General features: G+C 39.5%; 1 protein-coding gene and 1 long non-coding RNA gene across 7 annotated transcripts in view; one reads left to right on the top strand and one right to left on the bottom strand.

Moving 5' to 3' along the window:
* The window catches only part of LOC146403865 (uncharacterized), a 391328-nt gene that overhangs the window by 165489 nt on the left and 204107 nt on the right, over positions 1 to 21732 (bottom strand). The gene's annotated exons all lie outside the window — the stretch shown is intronic.
* The window catches only part of LOC146403866 (uncharacterized), a 59433-nt gene that overhangs the window by 32753 nt on the left and 4948 nt on the right, over positions 1 to 21732 (top strand). For both annotated transcript variants that reach the window (XR_014843730.1, XM_085022290.1), the window contains one exon: positions 4115 to 4242. The gene's annotated coding sequence lies outside the window, so the exon portion shown is untranslated. Of the gene's footprint in view, positions 1 to 4114; positions 4243 to 21732 lie in introns of those variants that run through there.

Here is a 21732-nt window from a genome sequence, read left to right on the forward strand (position 1 = left end):
TGAATTCTATATGCATTTGGGGTCTCAAAACACTATGCTTATATTTTGCTCAGTCAATATTCATTTACTTTTACCCACAGAGTTTTTACCTTTATCTTGTTTCATTACTTCCAGCAGTTTTGTGTTTCTGACTAGAATAATTTTTCTTCTGCCTGAAAAGTCCCTTCGTTTTTTTCCTTCAATTCAGATTTACTGGCAATGAATTAAATTATGTCAGTGTTTTCTTGTCTGCAAATTTCTATATTTTACTGGCACTGTTGAAAGATAATTTTCTAGAGTATAAAATTTTTAAGTTGTCATCTTTTTTTCTGCTCTTTAAAATTGTCATTTTATTGCAACTGGCATTTACTGTTTCTTATAAGAAATTATTTTCCTTATTGTTTCCCCCTTGAAGGTAATGTGTTTTATTCTCCTCTGGCTTCTTTTAACTTCTACTTTGTCTTTCTCTTTCAGAAATATTATTATGATGTGTCTAGGAGTGGTTTTTTTTGTGTTTATTCTACTTGGGTTTCATATTTCTTCTTGAATTTATGAGTTGATTTCTTTTATCAGGTTTGGAAATATGTTTTTGTCATTACTTTTTCAAATATCGCTTCTATCAAACTTCTCTTTCCTGCCTTTCTGAGACCTTAGTTGAACATATATTTTCCCTTTACCACTATGTTTCTTATACCCTTTTACAAATTCTCCATCCTTTTTGATTTTTATATTTAAGTCTGGATATTTTCCACTATCCTGCCTTTAAGTTTACAGTACCATTCTTCTGCTGTGTCCAGTAAGTCATCAATTGCATTTACTAGTTTTTGTTTTGTTTTTGTTTTTATGGCTCTACCCACAGTATATGGAAGTTCCTGGGTCAGGGATTGATTCTGAGCCACAGCTGTGACATATGCCACAGCTGCAGCAATGCCAGATCCTTCGTGCTGGGCCAGGGATCAAACCTGTGCCTCCGCAGCAACCCTGAGCTGCCACGGTCTGATTCTTAATCCACTGTGTTGCAATGGGAACTCCAAATTCACTTAATGGTTTTTAATTTCTATTACTGCATTGTGTGATTCTACACTTTCCTTTTTTTTTTTTTTTTTTTTTTTGTCTTTTTGGGGCTGTACCCATGGCATATAGAGGTTCCCATGCTAGGGGTCGAATCAGAGCTATAGCTGCCGGCCTATGCCAGAGCCACAGCAACACCAGATCCGAGCCGCATCTGTGACCTACACCACAGCTCAGGGCAATGTGGATCCTTAACCCACTGAGCGAGGCCAGGGATTGGACCTGCATCCTCATGGATGCTAGTCAGATTCATTTCTGCTGAGCCATGACAGGAACTCCAACACTTTCCATTTTATTCTTTTTATGGATGTTGGGTTTCCAGTGAAATATTTCATTTTGTCATACATTTTCTTGAGCATGATACTTTGAGTTATTTTAAAATTTGTGTTTGACAAGTCCAATGATTGGGTCATCTGGAAATTTTGTATCAGTTTTCTTTCTCTCTCTTTTTTCTTTAGCCACTCCACTGGCATGTGTAAATTGCTGGGCCAGGGATCAAACCTGCACAACAGCAGTGACAGTTCCAAATCTTTAACTCACAGAGCCATCAGGAAACTCCCAGTTTCCATAGATATGGAAATCTGTTTAAATGTTGTCACAAAAATATATGCTTCCATTCGTCAACAAATAGGCACAGTCTAAGCAATACCTCACATTTAACTTAATTGCATCTAGGATATTCATAATTGACCATACTTCTTAATCAGACATAAATATAAACCAAATGGTCAGGCAACAGCAGAGCCCAACGTGAAAAATATACACACTAAGAGTCACTGTATTCTTGGACACACAGCAGTTGGTACTGAGATTTTCAAAATGGCTGATTTTTGACTCCCTGACAGCATTTTTAAAGTTGGTTGTTTTTATTAACTGAAGAGTAAAGTTGGCATCCTGTTGAGATGAGTTTCGGTGAGGTTTATGGTTGTTCTTTCCATTTCTGGGCTCTTGTCCTATGAGATATGATCCATTTCGAAAAGTTGTGCTATTTCAGCAATTTCTTGTTCAACATTGACAGTTGCCGTTTCACAAATATTAGAGAGATTGAAAAGGCCTATAAGATCATTAAATCCATCCCCCTGGCACTGTAGGCGAAGCAAGAAGCAAAACTTTTTATTTTTTTTTTTTGCGGTGGGTTATATTTGGTATGGTCGTTCTCGGTAAAAATAATATTGAGTAAAATGGGTGAGGGTGCCTAGGTAAGTGAAAAGTTTCTGCAGGAGTTTTCATTGTGTCTTTTCTTCCTTGTCAGTCTGAATATCTATAATTATTAGATGACTATTTTATATTCTAAATGCAAATTTTGAAACAGTTTTGGAGGTTTAACATACTTTTTGTGTAAAAGCCTATGTTCTGCTTAATTTCAACACTTACCAGATAATCTGGGATTGAGTGGAATCCCACATCCAATAACCTTGGAAATCTATTCCTTCAAGGTGTAATGTATGAAAAACACATAGACTGCATTACCTTTAATGTAATGTTATTAATTTCACAGATGTTTGTATTTTTTTCTAACTTTCAAGGTGGCAAAAGTATTCTGGTTGATATTAAATAGCTGAAAAAAATGACTGAATTTCATCAAATTTACTCTTTCATGTGAATGTTCCATATGACAATATACTAAGGAAGCATCCATGTATAGTTATTCAAATATCAGTGATGGGTAGTCATTACATTTAATTATAATTAAAATTTAGAGATTTAAGCATCTTAGAAATACCTACATAATCGTAAGATATCAGTGGACCTATCTCTTGAGCATAAAAACATAGATTTTATATGAAACACAAGAAATAGTTTTTCTAGGAGTTCCCACTGTGGGGCAGTGGGTTAAGAATCAGACTTAGCTACTCAGGTTGCTGCAGAGGTGCGGATTTGATCCCCAGCCTGATGCAGTGGGTTAAAGGATCTGGCATTGCTGCAGCTGCTCCAAATTTCACAGCTGTGGCTCAGATTCAATCCCTTGTCCTGGGGGAACTTCCACATGTCATGGATGCAGCCATAAAAAAAAGAAGAAGAAGAAGAAGAAGAAAGCTCTTCTAATTATGTAATCACCAAAATATTTTCTGATTTTCCTTATTATTAAATACTATTTAATATATCACCAAAATTACTGTATAGCATAAGCTTTGCAATACAGATCTGACCACATATAAATGAATCGCAATCTCCTTCAGACAATATCAAAACATCACTCTTTAGGAATAAATTACAAGAAAAAAGATAGCAAGAAAATGAAGAAGTATACATATCTACTATTATAGCCATGAATAGCAGCTAATTCTAAAAGTTTTGGCTTGTAAAGCTTTGAACTAGTGAATAAGACCATTAAAGCCATGTCTTTGGAGCCTTACTACGTCTTTTATTTAATTGTTATTACATTGCTTGAAAAGCATACAGAACCAAACATTTTATAAAAACCCTTCAGCGGAATCCAAAATATTACAGAAAAAATTATGGATCACACCATCTCATGCCCACTGGTAGACATATTCCAGAATGTTGATAAACTGCTGGTAAATATATATATATATTTTTTTCAATATTATAGCACCATCCACTCAGAAAACAAGTATTGCAGGCAATCCTAACTCTTATGGAGACCTTACCATAACAGTGCAAAGTTCAAGTCAGGCATCAGTTGGGGCTGCTCCCATTTCAGTACCCAATAATCAAATGCTACTTGAAAGATTCCATTTCTCTCACCCTGCTTTGAACATGTAACCCAGCAGTTGTTTGAATAATTTAACATCTCTTCACGAGTAAAAGCAAAGTTCTCCTGGCAGAACATTTAAAGAATATGCATGAAAAGTTTCCAATAGGTACAGAGCCCTTCTTTTGTAAGATTAATTCTGTAAATCCACATGAGATATCATGTTATGTTGATATTAATACTTTATCTTGAGATTTTAACAAGATAGAGGCAGGAGACAATGACAAATTAATAAGTGAGCAAAGCTTAAGGTAAGCCAGTTGGGTTAAGGGAAGGCACTCTCAAAGGATGAATGAAGAAAACCTTTCCTAATTGAGAGTTGTATAAATATTTCACCTCCTGTCCCAGGTGCACTGGATTCTGTACTTCCACTTCCAAGGTCCTAGAGAGCACAAGCTGAGAGATGTTCTTTCACCTGGGCTCAGGAGCATGGATTTTTCTCATAATGTGAACATCTTGCTACACTGCGGGTGATGGTACGTTAAAATGCTTTAGTACATATTTCCACATATCATGATGCCTAAATAAAAAAGATCCCTTCTAGGAGTTCCAGTCGTGGCTCAGTGGTAACAAACCCGAGTAGTATCCACGAGGACTCAGGTTTGACCTCTGGTATCGCTCGGTGGGTTAAGGATCCGGCGTTGCCCTGAGCTGTGGTGTAGGTTGCAGACACGGCTTGGATCCCGCGTTGCTGTGGCTCTGGCGTTGGCTGGTGGCTACAGCTCTGATTCGACCCCTAGCCTGGGAACTTCCATATGCTGTGGGTGCGGCCTTAAAAAGACCAAAAAAAAAAAAAAAAAGGGAAAACAAAAACGGAATATAGTCTGCTTTAGAAGGAAAAATGTGCATGCTGGATTTATGGAGAAACTGCAGGTTGATTTCCAATACAGTGCTCTCCTCAAGAACACCCAACTGTAAACCCTACCACACACCAATGTCATCTTTACTGCCTTCTCTGCCTTCTACACTCCACTTCTACACTTTCTATACTTTTACACTTTCCTTCTTCACCACATCTCCTCTACCTCCTCATCCTCTACCTAGAAAGCATCCTTACTGTAATCATGTGTTCAAATCTTACAGTTTTTAGGAACTTTGTAGACCATCTAGTCCTTTTCTCTCATGTAAGGACCAAGAGGGAGGAAGAACACTTGATCTGCCCAAGGTGCACTAGGTTGCAGTGAAGCTGTCACTGGATACAATGTGATTTTTGACCCCCAAGTCAATGCTTCCTCTCTGGCACATGGTTCTTCATGAAGGACTATGCCTACTCAAGAACTAGTGTATCCCTTCCCAGCTTAATAGTCAAGGGTAACTCTTGTCCTAGAGATGACATGTTCCTCTTAACCCCTGGTGTCACTCTCCAATTGGCTTAGACTGTAGTGCTGCAAGTAACTCTAGATGTCCCACTTCCAAAGAACGTGACAAAATAAGACACATAGTAAACATAATTGCAGAAATTCAGGATTATATTGTGAAATTTGGTTTATGCATTTAGGAGACCACAACTCTGAATGTGAGACTGCTGGATTAGGAATCAAGAATCTAGTTTGGGGCTTGCTTCTAAGTACCTTTGAAAGTTTGGGTAAATTTCTTAATCCCTCTGTTTCTCATTTGCCTTATCGGGAATTTAAGAGGATTGTACTAGATGATGCTTAAGGTCCCTTCCGGCTAGAAATTTCTGTGATTCTTTATCATGCAAAGTAAAGTGGAAAACTGAGATAACCACATCGCTGCATCAAAGGGTAAACAAGGCTCAGTACTTTGCTTTAGTGGTCTGCATATTTCAGCTGAAAATTATTTTTGCATCCTAAATCACCAGTAAAATTGCTTCAGCTTTCACTTGACTTCTGCGTGCCAGTGCAGCCAGAACTCCATGCTTTCCTCATACATATGGAGTCCAGCAGACCATGTGAAACAAAATGCTAGATTGAACTACGTGGAATTGGCACACACTGTTCTCCTATTAAAATGGATCCACACTCCCTGTGGCAGAATCCGAAAGTCAAGGCACAGGAATATGAATAAGTCGAAACCTTCAAGGCTTGTTTATATAACTACCATCTAGTATATATATATATGAAGATGTTGCAATTAGGAAAATTTTGCTTGTCAAAACTGGTCACTTAAAATTTGTTCTCGCTTCCTTTTCTCTGTGATTTTTTTTTTTTTTTTTTAGCAATGACTTTTAATCACCTCCTTCACCAAAAATAAGTTGAAGTGTCTCTTCAATTCATTTGCACTTTTACTTCCCCAGCTTTTCCTGACAGCTTTTTCTTGTCTGTAGCATTAAATAGTTCTGCTCTGGTTCCCCTGTATTAACCCTGGGGCTGAGTTTTCCCTTTATATGCACATACCAACACATTGGTAGTAGAGTCAACTTTCTTAGTTGAGTCCTTTAAAAGAGATTTGAGCCTATCATTACAACAGGGCATATGCAATTAAACAATAATGTGTCTACCATGTTCTGTATTTCAAAAATTTTCCTGAGAATACTCTATTTTTAAAACCTCTACTCTTAAATCCCTTTTTTCCCAATAAGACCGAAATGGAAATAGGTTCCCAATTAAATGTTTCCCTTGACTGCATCACCCATCCCCAAGCCTAGTCTCTTTCATTTTCTGTTCAGTCCAGCAGTGGACACTACATTCAAAGTAGGAATCAAGTAAATGCCTTACAATGGTGCTGTATCACTCTCTCTTCTCATCTCCTTCCCCTTTGATGAGATAACCTAGTAAATCTGGGTTGCTTTTTCTAACGCAGTGGGGCTCTACGCTGATGGTTTTGTAGATTTTCCCACAATATCCTCCAAATCCTTTTCTGGGTGCATGTTCTGCATAATTGGCTCCTTGATCCTATACTTATTAGTTTGTATCTTTCTACCTGAACTGCATTTGGCATTCTCTGCCTTAATCACCCGCGATTCAAATCCTTCTCAATCTGATAATATTGCACCTTATTACTTGCTAAGACGTCTATGTTAGTATTACCAGCAAATTCGATGATCTTTTCTCCTCTGCAACGTGTCCCCAAATATGTAGGTCTGATTCCCAGGGCTCTGGAAGTCCCGCTATTTCTAACCCCCTTTGAAGCCGACCTTGCTCTATGGCTGCCTTTTGTCTACTACGCTTAAATTAGTTTTCTGCAACAATGTGCTATTTTCCCTCCTATTCCCTGGGTCTGCTTTAGATATAAATCTTCTATGTGAAACCTTGTCAAATGCTTTTCGAAAACAACTTTTTTCTTATCTGTTGAGGCAGTGCCATCAAAGAGCTCTGGACAATTAGAGAAATATGGCCTCCCATGCAAGGGTTCATCTTGGCTATCTCAGAGCAATCTTGCTAGAATTCTCCATGTACAGTCAGAGACCTTCAAGCAGTCTCTCAAAGGAGACATACAGATAAGGGAAGGAATAAGGATTTCTTGTTTTACTTTCCTACATGTTTCAGGACAGAGGACTAGAGCCCAGTTTTCCCATCCTTTTTCTGGAAAGCATGAGGTATTAGTCACAGGGCCTTCGTCACACAGGGCTCAGGTTTGGGGCAGACTGCAGCTATGGGCAGTGGGGTTCGTACACATCCTTGGTGACACCTGGCAAGGCCACCAGACAGACTAAGCTACAATGACATTGGCAATGACTGATGAGATTTTCTTAGATATTTTCTCTTTGCCAGGCCCTGTTTTAAGTGATTTACCTTCTTTTAACCTAAGTTCTTTATTTTGACATAGATTCAGACTTTCAGAAAAGTTGTTGAAATGGTACAGAGAGCGCCTGTGTACCTTTGACTTAGTTTTTCCTTAGTGTTAGCATCTTACATAATCATAGGACGATCACCAAGACTTAGAAATTAACAGATGGTAATACTACCATCTAAAGTATAGACTAGTAAAATTTTTACAAATTTTTCCTCTACAGTTCCTTTTCCTGCACTAAGTTATTGTGTCTTCTTAACCTTCTTCAATCTGTGACAATTCCTTCTATCTCCTGTCTGGTCCATGACAGTCTTTTCTTGCCTCTCATGAACTGACACTTTTGAAGAGTACCAGTCAGGTATTTTGCAGGATGCCCTTCAGTTGGATTTATTGCCCTGATGTTTTCTCATGATTACCTTAAGATGATGTATTTCATACAATTTTGCCACAGAAATTATGTGCTCTTCTCAGCGAATTGTATCAGGGAGGATGGTCACCTTGAATCTGATAAGATGATGTCTGCCAGATGTCTCCACCGTAATATTAATTATTTCATCATTAATAAGTATTTGAGGGGAGATACTTGAGACTCTGAATATCACATTTCTCCTCAAACTTCTGCCCCTGAATTTTGGCATCCATCAGTGTTGCTTGCCCATAACAATGATTACCCTACTAGTTGTCCACTGTGATTTTCAACTTTCCTCATTTCTTCCACATTTTTTTGGCCATGCCCTCAGCATGTGGAAGTTCCCCGACCAGGAATCGAACCCACACCACAACAGCAACCTGAGCTGCTGCGGTGACAACACCAGATCCTTAACCTGCCGCTCCACAAGGAACTCCATCTTCCACATTTATTAATTGGAATTCTTCTGTAAGAAAGAGCTTTCCTTCCCCCATCCCCTACTTTTTTGTTTATTTAATTCAATATCTATAGCGGTATGAACTTGTGGATATTTATTTCATTTTAAGGATAGTGGGTAAGAAGGCCTTCAAAAATTTACCAGTATAAAAATATATTGTTAATTATGTGTGAAAATATTGTCAATGTCTATATAGAAAAAAAATAAGTCTGGGGAAGAATATTCTTAGACAGGTATTCAGCATGAATAGACTTGTCTGATGGATTAAAAAATGGTTCACCAGGAATGGCCCAGTGACTGCCAGGTTTGCCTCACTGGATTTAAAATAAAAGAGCATTACCACTCCTTATTTTACTGCATGAAATGTAGAGTTGGAGAGAGGTAATTGAAGGTGTATAGATTCAGTATCAGATGTGACTGAGCAGTTGGTTAAGCTAATAATTCAAGAACAGAGCAGGTAGCAGGATATGATAATGGAAAGAAACGAAAAATTACCTACAAGCTGCCTATGGAGGAAGTCCAGTGGAGGAAGTGAAATGTACCAGCATAGAGCAGAGGAAATTGAAATTGATAGGACGGATGATGAAATAACCCTGCCAGTGTTTCTTGCTCACCCAAGGCCCTTATGAATAAGTTGCCGACATAGTCCCGGAACTTATTCATGGTGCACCAGACCTTGGTAATCAACAAAACTGAATCCTAGGAATGTAGGATTGAGGCTGCTGAGCCCTGTCCCTGTCACATCGAGCTCAGAACTGGCATGGGCCTGGGCTTGTAGGTATGTCTGTCAACACATCCAGCTGCAGAGAGAAGAAGACAAAGGCAGGAGAAATGAAATAGATGGCAACGATGCCTCTGCCAAGCAGATAATTGACATTTTATAGCAATACTTTTGTTGACACCTTCTATTCACCCATTGTTCTATCCCTTTAGTTCCTCAATCAATATTTATGGGGTGCATACTCTATTTCAAGCACTGCGCTAAGCTCTGAAGCTCAAAGGTAAACAAAAGATGATCCCTGCTCTCAGGAGGTGTTTATAATCTCCAACTCTTCTCTAAGCCCCTGTTGGAGAATTGCTTCCTCCAATTTGCCCATTCACCAATTAAAAATGCGTGTGTGAGAGTTCTCAGTGTGACTCAGTGGTTAACAAACCCCACCAGTATCCATGAGGACGAGGGTTCAATTCCTAGCCCTGCTCAGTGGGTTAAGGATCTGGCGTTGCCATGAGCTGTGGTGTAGGTCACAGATGTGGCTTAGATCCCATGTTGCTGTGGCTCTGGCGTAGGCTGGAAGCTGCAGCTCCAATTCAAACTCTAGCCTGGGAACCTCCATATGCCACAAGAGTGGTCCTAAAAAGACCAAAAAAAAAAAAGAATCTTAAATGTGTGTGAGAGAGAGATAAGGATCGGCAGTGATTCCTGCACTAAACTACCTTGTGGAGATATACAGGTAACAGTCCCTGTACTTGCTCTAAAAGAGCTCATAAGTGAACCTGATAGGTAAACACAATTGTGATAGGCCATGATAAGTCATACACTGGAGATGAGCACAAGCTCTGTAAGAACAAATGGAAGAGGCACCTTAGATCAGAAGCATCAGCATTTTCTTAACACCAAAGGCTCTGGCCAGCATCATGAAGGAAAAGTGAAGATGTCTGAGACCAAGCAGTGCAGAGAGGATGGCAATTCTGGTTGCAAGAAGCATCCAACCTCATTCCTCATAAAAATACAGGTCACAGAGTGAGGCTGCATTACAGAGTACAAGGAGGGGAGAGGTAAAATACGAGATTCACGAAGCAGGCAGGATCCAGATAATGAAGCACCTTGCAAAGAATTCTACAGTTTCAATTCTCTTTCAAAGGCCACAAAGAGCTAGTTAAGCCAAAAAGAAAAAGTGAGTCAATAAAGTTTAGATTTTTGAACAATCATTTTGGAGGCAGTGTAAGAAATAGATTTGAGAGACAAGGTGGTAAGCAGAGGGTGCCATTAAAGTAAATTGGACAAGACTTCTGGGTCTGTATTCAGGGAAATGAAAATAGGGTATCAAAGACGTATCAGTACTCTGGGTTCACTGCAGCATTATTCACAGTAGCCAAGATGTGGAAACAACTTAAGTGTCTATCAATGGGTGAATGGCTAAAGAAGATGGGGTGCATATACTATGAAATATTAGTCATGAGAAAGAAGGAAATCCTGCCACGGGCGTCAACACGACTGGACCTTGAGGGCATTATGCCCTCATGACATAAGCCAGAAAAAGAAAGAATGACAAATACCACATGGTATCATGGTGTATGCGGAATTTAATAAAAAGTCAAATTCATAGAAACAAAGTAAAAAAGCAGTTTTCAAAGGCTGAGTTGGGGTGGTGGAACTAGGGAGAGGTTGGTAAAGACTACAAGGATCTAATGTAAAAGATGGTGACTGTAGTGGAAAATTCCGTATTTTTTTTTTTTTTTTTTTTTGTCTTTTTGCCTTTTCTAGGACCGTTCCTGTGGCATATGGAGGTTCCCAGGCTAGGAGTCGAATCAGAGCTGTTGCTGCCAGCCTACACCACAGCCACAGCAACGCAGGATACGAGCCACATCTGCGACCTACACCACAGCTCACGGCCATGCTGGATCCTTAACCCGCTGAGCAAGGCCAGGGATCGAACCCAAAACCTCATGGTTCCTAGTCGGATTCGTTAACTACTGCGCCATGCTGGGAACTCTGAGAATACTGTATTGTGCAATTGAAACTCGCTAAGAAGGTAGAGCTTAAATGTACTCACTAAGAGATTAAAAAAGTCAAATAGATGAGATGATAGATGTGTTAATTAGCTAATGGGAGGAATCCTTTTATCATGTATACGTATATCAAATTATCATGATGTACACTTTAAATATCTAACGATTTTGTCAATTTACCTCATAACTGAAAAATAAGTAATAACATACAGTATTGATGTGCTCATAGGATGTAGATGAATAACACACAAATCATATTTTTAAATAAAAAATGAATCAGGCAAAAAAAAAATGCCTAAACAAGCAAACAAATAAAAGAATAGCATGGGTATCCTAACTTAGAAAAAAAGGAATGGATTCCATAATTATTAGGGAGTGAAGAAATGATAACAGATTGCATGTACAGTTAGGAATAGTTTATGATTCTAGAAACAGGGTGCTATTCTCAGAGAGAAGGAACACCAGAGCTGGAGCAGATTTAAGCAAGAAATCAATTTGCACATGTCAAATTAGAAGGGTCTTTAAAAAACATTCTGGCAACGCCCAGACAGAAGTCATGATTCTGGGACTTAGGAGAAATCTGAGCCTGATGTAGATTTTGGAGTCATTTATTTAATAAGTTGTCATTTGTCATTTACTGTATGTTAGATGGTTAGACTAGGGGCTAGAAATGCAGCTGAATGACACTGACTAGTCCCTGCCCTCCAGAAACTTACAGTCATGAGACGTAGATGATAGCAGAGCCAGAAAAGTGGGAAAAATCATGATGGATCCCACAGGGCTTTTTCTCAACTCTTTTTTCTTTGTTATCCTTTACTCAGGTTTTTCTCAGACTTGAATATACCTTCACATCACCTGGTGACTTTGTTATGATAAAGCTTCTGATTCCATAGTGAATCTGGGGTGACACTGGGGGTCTGTATTTCTGACAAACTGTCCCATGCCAGTAGGAGGCTGCCGGTCTGTCGGTGGCACTGTGAACAGGACAGCTCTTCCCTTGGGTCAGGATAGCTAAGAGTCATCATCAGAGTGAAATATTTTGGAGAAGTCAAGTCAGGGAGGAACTAACTCTGAGTAAGAAAGGAAGCCCTGCTTTACAAGGTCCTTCCCAGCCCTCAGGTCCACGTGACGCAGGTGGAGGAAGGCGGAACGCCCCCAAACTCCATCATCCAGGTAAATGCTATTAAATGAACTACTTTCAGGGGACCTGACAGTCACAGTTTACACACATGTCTATAACAGATTTCCCTTCCTATGCATGAGACTTAATCAGAGGTCTCAGAGAGGAAAAGAAACTGTTAAGCGGCTGACCTGGGGTCCAAACCAACGCTCTGACTCCAATCCCTTTTCCTGCTGCTGAGAAAAGATTCTTGACAATAGCTTCCAAAGTTGAATTCTTCATTTTTTTTTTCTTCTAAAAACATCTCAGAAAATCAATACATTTTGTGAAGCAGACTACATTGGGTGTGGTTTTCTTCTTGAGAGCCTGCACAATTGGGGCTGTCTTCAGAAAAATCTCTTAGCTTTATAGAAATTACTCTGCACACATTGCCTTTTTCCTCCCAATTAGCAAAAGAGCTGCCCATGGCTCAGTCACCAAAAAATAACAGTATATGTCAGAAAAATGAAAAGCTATTGTTCTCCCTTTGCCATCACAGGATGGCATAATAAGCACAGACACAATGGAGAATTCCGCAGAAAGTCCTTTGGCATTCCAGCAGAGAAACAGGCCAACATCATTAGACAATATTACAACTCTTATTTTGAACTACCTTTAAAATATAGTTTGCTCCCCACTGCTGTGCTGACCAAAAATCTGTTTTAACCAAACCACCAAAACTTCTAATGCATAATAGGGAAAGTACATATGGAAAGAAGCTATGAGACTTTTGTATCAATGATTTTCTTTCCCTTTCTCCCTCCCTCCCTCCCTCTCTCTCTCTCTCTCTCTCTCTCTCTCTCTCTCTCACACACACACACACACACACACACACACACACATTACGAAAAGGAAAAATCCAATTGATTTCTCCTCACACGTCTCTTCTACTCCAGGTAGTGTTAAGCCAATGGAGAGGGGTGGGAAAACCTCAGAGGTCTCTGAAAGCTCAAAAGATTCCTGGTGATTGAAGGATTGATTGCTTTTAGAGTTAATGAATTCTCCCTTGTGCGAGCCTATGAGAGCAGAGAACACTCGGGTTGGTGTGGATATTTGGTGCAACTTGCTTTTTTGTTATTATTATTAAAACAGAGCATCAACATCTTTTTCACTTTCTATCTTAGATAGTGAATGCATGAAATCATATTTTACATTGTTTTTAGGTTTCTAGAAGGTGTGACAATCTTTACTTGGTAAAATAACTGTAATGCCTCAAGTTACAAAGTTTAACCATAAGTTGTATTAACCAATTTATATAGCATCTTGACAACTAAAACAGTTAACACTTATATATAATATCTGTACTTTGAGTGTTTACATAATATATATATATTTCATTTTGAAACTCATGACTGAGTTATTTTATTTTATTTATTTTTGCTCTTTTTTTTTTTTTTTTTTTTTTTTTTTTTAGGGCTGCACCCCTGGCATATGGAGGTTTCCAGGCTAGGGGTCTAATTGGAGCTACAGCTACCAGCCTATGCTAGAGTCACAGCAATGCCAGATTCGAGCCGTGTCTGCGACCTACACAGCAGCTTATGGCAATGCTGGATCTTTAACCTACTGAGCGAGGCTAGGGGTTGTTCCCACAACCCCATGGTTCCTAGTCAGATTCGTTTCCACTGCTCCACAATGGGAACTCCAACTAAGTTATGTTAGATAGTCATGTTATCACATTTTCATGTAGTCATGTTATCAGCACTCTGTATGTGAGTAAATTAGAGCCAAAAGGGATTGGGTGAATTTTCTAAATTTGGAAAAGAAGCTAGTGCCAGAACCAGGAGAATAACCCAGATTGCCTGTCTCTTATTTTCAACATCATTATCTAAACAAATTGGTACATTAAGTGAAGATTTTTGGTATATATACTGCTGTACACAGCAGTCAGAATTATTTCTGCCTGTAAATTTGAAAATTCCAGATAATCTTTCCTTCTTAAAATCAATTACATCCTGTATCGGTAGGCTAAAAATCAAATTTAGAAATTCGGACAAATAAAATACACATTTAAAAAAAGAAGAAGATGGAGGAGAAGGAGATGAGTTCCCCTAAGGGTGTTTTGTCTGCATACGATCCTCCAACTAGAAGTTAGAACTAAAACTGAGAAGTCACCATCCCAACTACCATATAGCCACTCAATTGAACTCAAATCACAAGTATGATATGTCAACCACTGCTAGATACCCAAAGTGAAACAGTTCCAGGCTGCAAGGAGCTCATAACATTCAATTAATATTAGATAAGAGTGGAAGTAGGGATATAAAATACACACATTTGAAACAGTTATTATCAATATTATATGATGACAATTTGTTTTGTGGTAGTTATCAGTTCACACTGATAGTTACTAGATTATTGTTATGTACTTCTAACACGTTATTAGTTTTTTAATGTTTCAGTTGAAATAGATATTAATGATACAGTGCCAAATAGACAATTCAGTAGATAAAGCAAATAGGTGTATTTAATAAGAAAGCTTTAAATCATATAAAAAGTACATTCGAGCATCTCAATTCTTTTGGGAATGAAAAGATTAAGTAGCTAAAACCATAAGAAAAAATAATAGGCTTTACATGTCATTCTCTCATGCCCAATACTCGGCTGTGCTTTTTATGGGAAATTACAGCTGCCGGAGTTAATTTAATTTAATGTAATTTAATTGTTGAATTTGTATTTTGTACACATCACTGGAGGCCCTAAAGCAATGATACATTTTTCTTTAAATAAATAATTTTCTCTCACAGTTTAAAGAAACGATTGCCTTAGAAGGCATTAATAGACTTGTAGAGAGTGACCAGTATATGCAAAGTACCATACAGACAGATTTTCCTGACATCAATCCACTGATGAAAACTTCGAAAGTACGGAGGAGTCTGTTTATCTCCTTTTACAAAATGTAATTAATCTTATCACCGAATACCACTGCCATGGTTACAGGGCTTGGAGTAGATACTATATATATATATATATATCTCCCTTACTCAACATTTCCTAATGCTAAGTTTATGCTCCGTCATCTTCCTTTGACTCCACTGATGGACGTGTACTGACACTTGTGTAGATGCTTGGGTCTCACATCTAATTTATTCATTCTGTACATTGTCATTAATGTCAATAAAAGTGTAATAGTTTCTAAATCAAACAGATTAATGGATGTACTCAACAATACTGAAATCTAATAAAAAGAAAAAGAAAAGAAGAAAATCACCTTATATCTAGTATGAGTTATGAACATTTGGATATTTGACTCTTCCGGATCTAATTTTAAGTCACATCTTTCCTCCTGCCTCCCCAGACACTTTCATTCTAGTCTGAATCTCTAGGGTTCCAGGAAAAAAATGGATAAGAAGGTCTTTGAAAAGTGTCATTCTTCTTCCTTTTGGAAAGCAAAAAGATGTATCTAATAGGACAGGTTTTAGTAGTGAGATGGAGTTACAGGATATACTTAAGTCTTTTTTTTTTTTTTTTTTTGCTTTTATTAGGGCCACATTCATGGCATATGGAAGTTCCCAGTCACAGCAATGAGGGATCCGAGCCATGTCTGCAACATACACCACAGCTCACAGCAACGCCAGGTCCTTAACCCACTGAGCAAGGCCAGGGATCCAACCCGCATCCTTATGGATCCTCGTCGGTTTTATTAATGGCTGAGCCAGGAAGGGAACTCCAAGTCTTCTTTTTTTTTGTAAGTATGTTCAACCTATGCATTTTTCAAGTTCTTGCCATGATTGGGGCACTTTGCGTTATTTAATCATCCTTACACACTAGTGTAGGCAACATTATTATCTACATTTTACCGATGAGGAAACCAAGACAAGTGAGGTCATGACATGCCCCAAATCACACAACAAGTAAAGGCAGAGTTAGACTGGTTCCTTGGTTATGATCAACTCTGAGCTAGTTTTCAGTGAGATGCTTATTTGCCATCCCTTGTTCTTGGTACTGACATCTACACAGACACTCACTGAGAGACCCATGACAGCACTTGACTGTCATGTACAACTCACTTCACATACAACTCAGTTCCCTCTCCTGACAACGAGCTTGCTTTGATATGCAGGCTCTCACATTCAGCCAAATGCTCTGCCTTTCTCTGGAAGAGAAGGGAAGTGTCGCTTCTCTATTCTAATCTGTCCCGTAGAGACGCAGTGAAAGTCCGACACGCAGTGGGTGTATCGGACACTGATCCACACATCCACTTCCACCTCTTCTGGACAGAATTCCCAGAAGTTCCAGAAACAAATTTGATTGTTCAGGAGTAGAACAGACTTGGCCCACTTGACTCCTAGATATTCAAAATTAATGGGAACTCTACTAACAACTTCCTCTTAAAGCTAAATAGTGGAGTAAGAGGGTCAGTGAGGTCCCTTCTCAAAGAATGTTGCCCATCACTGTCACTCACAGTGGTAGAGGAAGCTGGCACACACCAACTTGTGAGGCCAACAGTTAGTATCCTCTCCCAACTCCACACTGAGTCATGGCACATTGGTAGCTTGTAATTAGCTGTGGTAAGAGTACTTACAGCATAAGCATTAAAAAGCTATTACAAATTACTAAACACTATTAAACATTTGCCAGCATCACTTAACCTTCTCTTTGAATTCTTTTTTTTCCCCTCCAACCCAGAAGGTTTTTTTTTTTCTTCTTCTTCTTCTCCTTTTCTGTGGATAAGGGTAAACAAAACTAGATCCACATTCTTTCAAATATTTAGTTTTATACTTTCTCCAATCCTTCTTGGCCTATTGGAGACCATATATACATATATTTTTTTTTGGGGGGGGGTGTCTTTTTTTGCCATTTCTAGGGCCACTTCTGTGGCATATGGAGGTTCCCAGGCTAGGGGTCTAATCGGAGCTGTAGCCGCCGGCCTACGCCAGAGCCACAGCAATGCGGGATGCGAGCCGCATCTGCAACCTACACCACAGCTCACGGCAATGCCGGATCCTTAAACCACTGAGCAAGGCCAGGGATCAAACCCGCAACCTCATGGTTCCTAGTCGGATTCGTTAACCACTGAGCCGTGACGGGAACTCCTGGAGACCTTATATCTTATGGTCAAAATGAGGGAGGGTGAAGCTTGTAAGATGTTATCATTAGGGGAATCTAAATAGAAGATACACAAGCTTTCACTGTATTCTTACATAAAACTTCATATGAATCTACAGTCATCTCAAAAATGTAAAGTTTCATTCAAAAGAAAGTCTGATGTAACCAAATTATGATAACACATTATGAACACCAAGGTGCTGCCTGGTCCTCTCAGCCTGTCAGTGTCATCCTCAGTCTGTCCCCGTGTCACCCGGCAAACACCCATCACCTATCCGAAGCAGCTCTGACACCTCAAGGTGCCGGTGGTATTAGGCTCACACCTTGGTCATGATACCTCTCGTCCTCTGCTTCCCAGGCTTGCTGGCTTCTGGTCTTATGATTTGTCTCCCTCTTTATTTTTTTATGATTTTTGTTTTTTCTATTACTATTGATTTACAGTGTTCTGTCAATTTCTACTGTAGAGCAAAGCGACCCAGTCATACATATATATGTGTTCTTTTTTTCACATTATCCTCCATCATGTTCCATCACAAGTGACTAGATATAGTTCTATAGTGCTATACAACAGGATCTCATTGCTTACCCACTCCAAATGCAATAGTTTGCATCTACTAACCCCAAATTCCCACTCTCTCCCCCTCCTCACTGGAAACCACAAGTCTGTTCTTCCAGTCCATGGTTTTCTTTTCTGTGGAAAGGTTCCTTTGTGCCATATATTAGATTCCAGATATAAGTGATATCATATGTTATTTTTCTTCCTCTTTCTTATTTACTTAGTATGAGAGTCTTTAGTTCCACCTATGTTGCTGCAAATGGCATTATTTTGTTCTTTTTTATGGCTGAGTAGTATTCCATTGTGTGTATATACCACATCTTCTTAATCCATTCATCTGTCAATGGATATTTAGGTTGTTTCCATGTCTGGGTTATGGTGAATAGTGTCTCTTTATAATTTCAAATTCTTTCTTGATACCTACTAATTAAACCCCTTATCTGTCTTCAGTCTTGCCCTGATGTCCCAGGGAACAAAGCTCTTTCTCCTGCTCCCTGAATGTGGCCACTTCCACCCCTCTCACCGTGGAGAGGGGAGGATGCCCAATGCTTCATTGGCTACTCAGGGCTGAATGCCCTGGGGAGGCAGGATCACGCTGAAGCTGATGGATTAGGCGGAGGTCACTGAGACAGAGGGGCTGAAAACTGGCAAGTGAGTTATTCTCTCCCCTCCTGCTGTCCATAAACCTACCCCTTTCTGTACTCAGGAGAAGTTTTGAACAGGGTTGTGACTTTGCTCAGCCCCAGACCTCGGCTTCTGAATGTTTCCTTTCCTTCAAATCATCCATGACCTTTACATCCAAAACCAAAGCCAAACAAATGAATAATAAACATGGGAGAAAACCTTGCAACTTTTCCAATTTTACCAAAGGGTTATACCATTAAAATGTGAAAAGTTTCCTTATTAAAAAGTAAAATAAAACTATATCCTCTCTCTCATTAACCTTGAGTGTGTGTGATGGTAGGGGGAAGCCTCTATATTCTCTGTCTTATTAACCTTGAGTGATGGATCCAAGTACTTTCTGAACTGACACCCGGATCTCCCTGATGTGCATGGAAATCACTCTGGTGCTGAGGGGAGGCGTAAACAGCCTGACTCCACTGGCTTCATGGAAAACAAGGGAAATATGCAGAACAATGGCACCTGTGCTCTGATGTCAGCCCAAACCCATGAGGGTTCCCACGAAAGAGAGCTAAAGGAATAATGCCATTGGTTCCCAAGAGTTTCCCTGATGACCCAAGCTTCTTCAGAGAGAATCGCTGCACACACTGCACATCCAGGCTGCCCCACAACAGGCTTCTCAGAAAGTGGACCACAGAAGCTCGGAGCCCACAGCAGCTGATCTCAGAGGAAGAGGCGGCTTCCTCTGCTCAGGGCAGCCGGACTCCTTATTTCTCCTCCAACTTCTCCCCTCCTCCGACTCGTTCTGAGCCCGCTCTCTGGGCATGTTCTATTTCCTAGCAGACTTATCACTGAATTTCCTCTCTGGTAAGAAGCAATTGTAAAACCAACTCAGGTGGTGAAAACGAAGCCTGGGAATGGTGCTTTTAACAGCACATCTCTGGGAGAGGGGGGCAGAGAATGGGAAAAAGAAGAGACACCCCAATGAGGTCCTACCTTACAGCACAGGGAACTATGTCCAATCTCTTGGGGTAGAACCTGATGGCAGATAGTATGAGAAAAAGAATGTGTGTATATATATATATATTTATATATGGGTCACTATGCTGTACAGCAGAAATGGACACAGCACTGTAAATCAACTATACTCTTAGAAAAACAAAACATAACAAAAAACAACCAGACATCCCAATTGGCAGTATCCTGACTTGTTTGGGTTTCTGCTAGGGTCAGAGACACTTTTTAAAATAAGTTCAACAATCATCCTGGCCTTTCTGCCATCTTCTCCCTCCAGGCTTTTCCTATTGTCTTGAATTGTACAGAATTCCATTTTCAAATTTTTTTGTGTGTACATCTTATAAAGATGTCAAGATGGCTTGAGATTTTTCTTTTTTTTTTCTTTCTTACTTTTAAAATGCCTTCCCTTTAAGCCAGAAACTCTTCTTCTCGAAAGATCATAAAATATTCAACATTTTCCCAAATGTAAGCAGTATTTCACTGATCCGGTCAGCCTGGGACCATGCTCCACAAGAGGACAAGATGTTAGAAGAGCATCATGCAGCAATCGTTTAAGAAGAATGGTTGCTTTTCAAAACTGTCAGCTAAGCCGCAGCTTCTATATTCATTAAAATTAACATAGGGTGCTCTTACAGGAAAAAATATCAATTTTTTTTCTCCCTTGTTGTTCTACATCTGTGTTTGGAGCCAGCCAAACTTTTAGCTACAATTCTAACTCCCTCCCTTACTGATCCCCTTGGCACCTGCACTTTATGTTCCCATTTTTATCCCCAGCTCTCTCTTCACACCCAAGAGGTGACTCATTTTGGTGGTAAGCGAACGAGAAGATGCCCAGGGTTTGAAAATTTTCAAATCCGAGTGTTAAATGAAATGTAGAAGATTATACTTAAAATACCTGTCACAACTCAGGTGGCATCTGTTTCAAGAGCACAAATAATCCAATATTTTGTTGGCTCCCCGTTCTCGGCTCTTTGAGAGAAACCAGAAAGCAGAATAAGCTACAAGTGAAACCAAATAAACAAACCTTGGTTCAAACAAGGGGGACAGACCAGGCTATTTTAAAACCTTAAAAAGATAGTCACTTTACTTGCTTCTGTGAGGGGCACATATTTTGACAAATTTTAAAGCTTGCATTTTCTGCATTAACATGGTTGTCCAAATACTGGTTGATTTAAAGTGATAATGATAGCAGTGAGAATGAAGATGGCATAACTTCTCTGCTTTATATAAGCTATATATAAAAAAATTACACATTTACACACACATACATAATATATACAAACTTTATAAGTGATCAGACAGGACTTCTTAATTTGTATAATTAAAACAACCATATGCTTTATGTTAGAGACCATTTAATGCCTTTGGAGAATTTAAAATACATTTAAAAAACCATAAATAGTGCATCTTTTCTCTTTTGTGTTTCATTTTCTAGTTGTAGAAACAAAACAAAATAGAAATGTATATCTTAAAGGTTGCCATGCAAGTTGCTGCGATGTATGACTCTCTATAATTCTGTCACCCCCATACTCATATCAATATTTAGAAATTTGCTCTAGAGAGAGATTGATTTACCATATGTGGTGATAACAACGATCACAAACTCCCAATATTTCACAGACCATGATATAAATTGACTTTACTTCACACTCCTGGATGCCATTAGGCTCCTCCCCTACCAGGGAAATTGTTTCCATGGTAACTGAAAGGGGAAAAGCACAGGGAAGGAAAAAAAGAGGCACAAAAAGCTAACGAAATGAGATATCTATGGGATAAACAAAATATGGGCAAGCGTTTGATGTCAGAACACATGTATGGCTTCTAGACCCACAAACTTCCAGAGACGCTAAGGCCATACTGTCTGGCAGATTAGATGAAACGGAAAAGACCACGACTGGGGCTGGACTTGTTAAAATGGCCAGCCGTGGGCAGGGCTGCCTGCGAGTTCCCGGTGCAGACATCTCCCGGTGAATGGAGCCTGCTGAGTCTTTCCATTGCCACCAACTCTGCAGAAGCCGAGTGGGCACGGCTGGACCAATTCAGAGCACGGCAAAGCCTGAGATGGAAAGCAGAGCTGTTCACAGGAGCACTGAGACACCTTTTCCAAAGCAGCTGCAGCGCTGTCTCAGCCCCGCAGTGGGTGTCGGCCACTAAATTCCATCCTGACCAGTTGGGGCCCTCTGGAAATTTCTGTAGAATGAAACGTTTTTTAGCACCCGCTTTTGTCTTTTTCTCCATGTTGCTGCAGTAAAATATGCAGCTAACGTAATTTAATTTT

The sequence above is a fragment of the Sus scrofa genome, chromosome 4, assembly GCF_054392235.1.
Source record: "Sus scrofa isolate SSC_HxYL_T2T_F1_AM1 chromosome 4, Sscrofa_HxYL_maternal_Yorkshire_Landrace_v2.0, whole genome shotgun sequence".
Taxonomy (NCBI): domain Eukaryota; kingdom Metazoa; phylum Chordata; class Mammalia; order Artiodactyla; family Suidae; genus Sus; species Sus scrofa.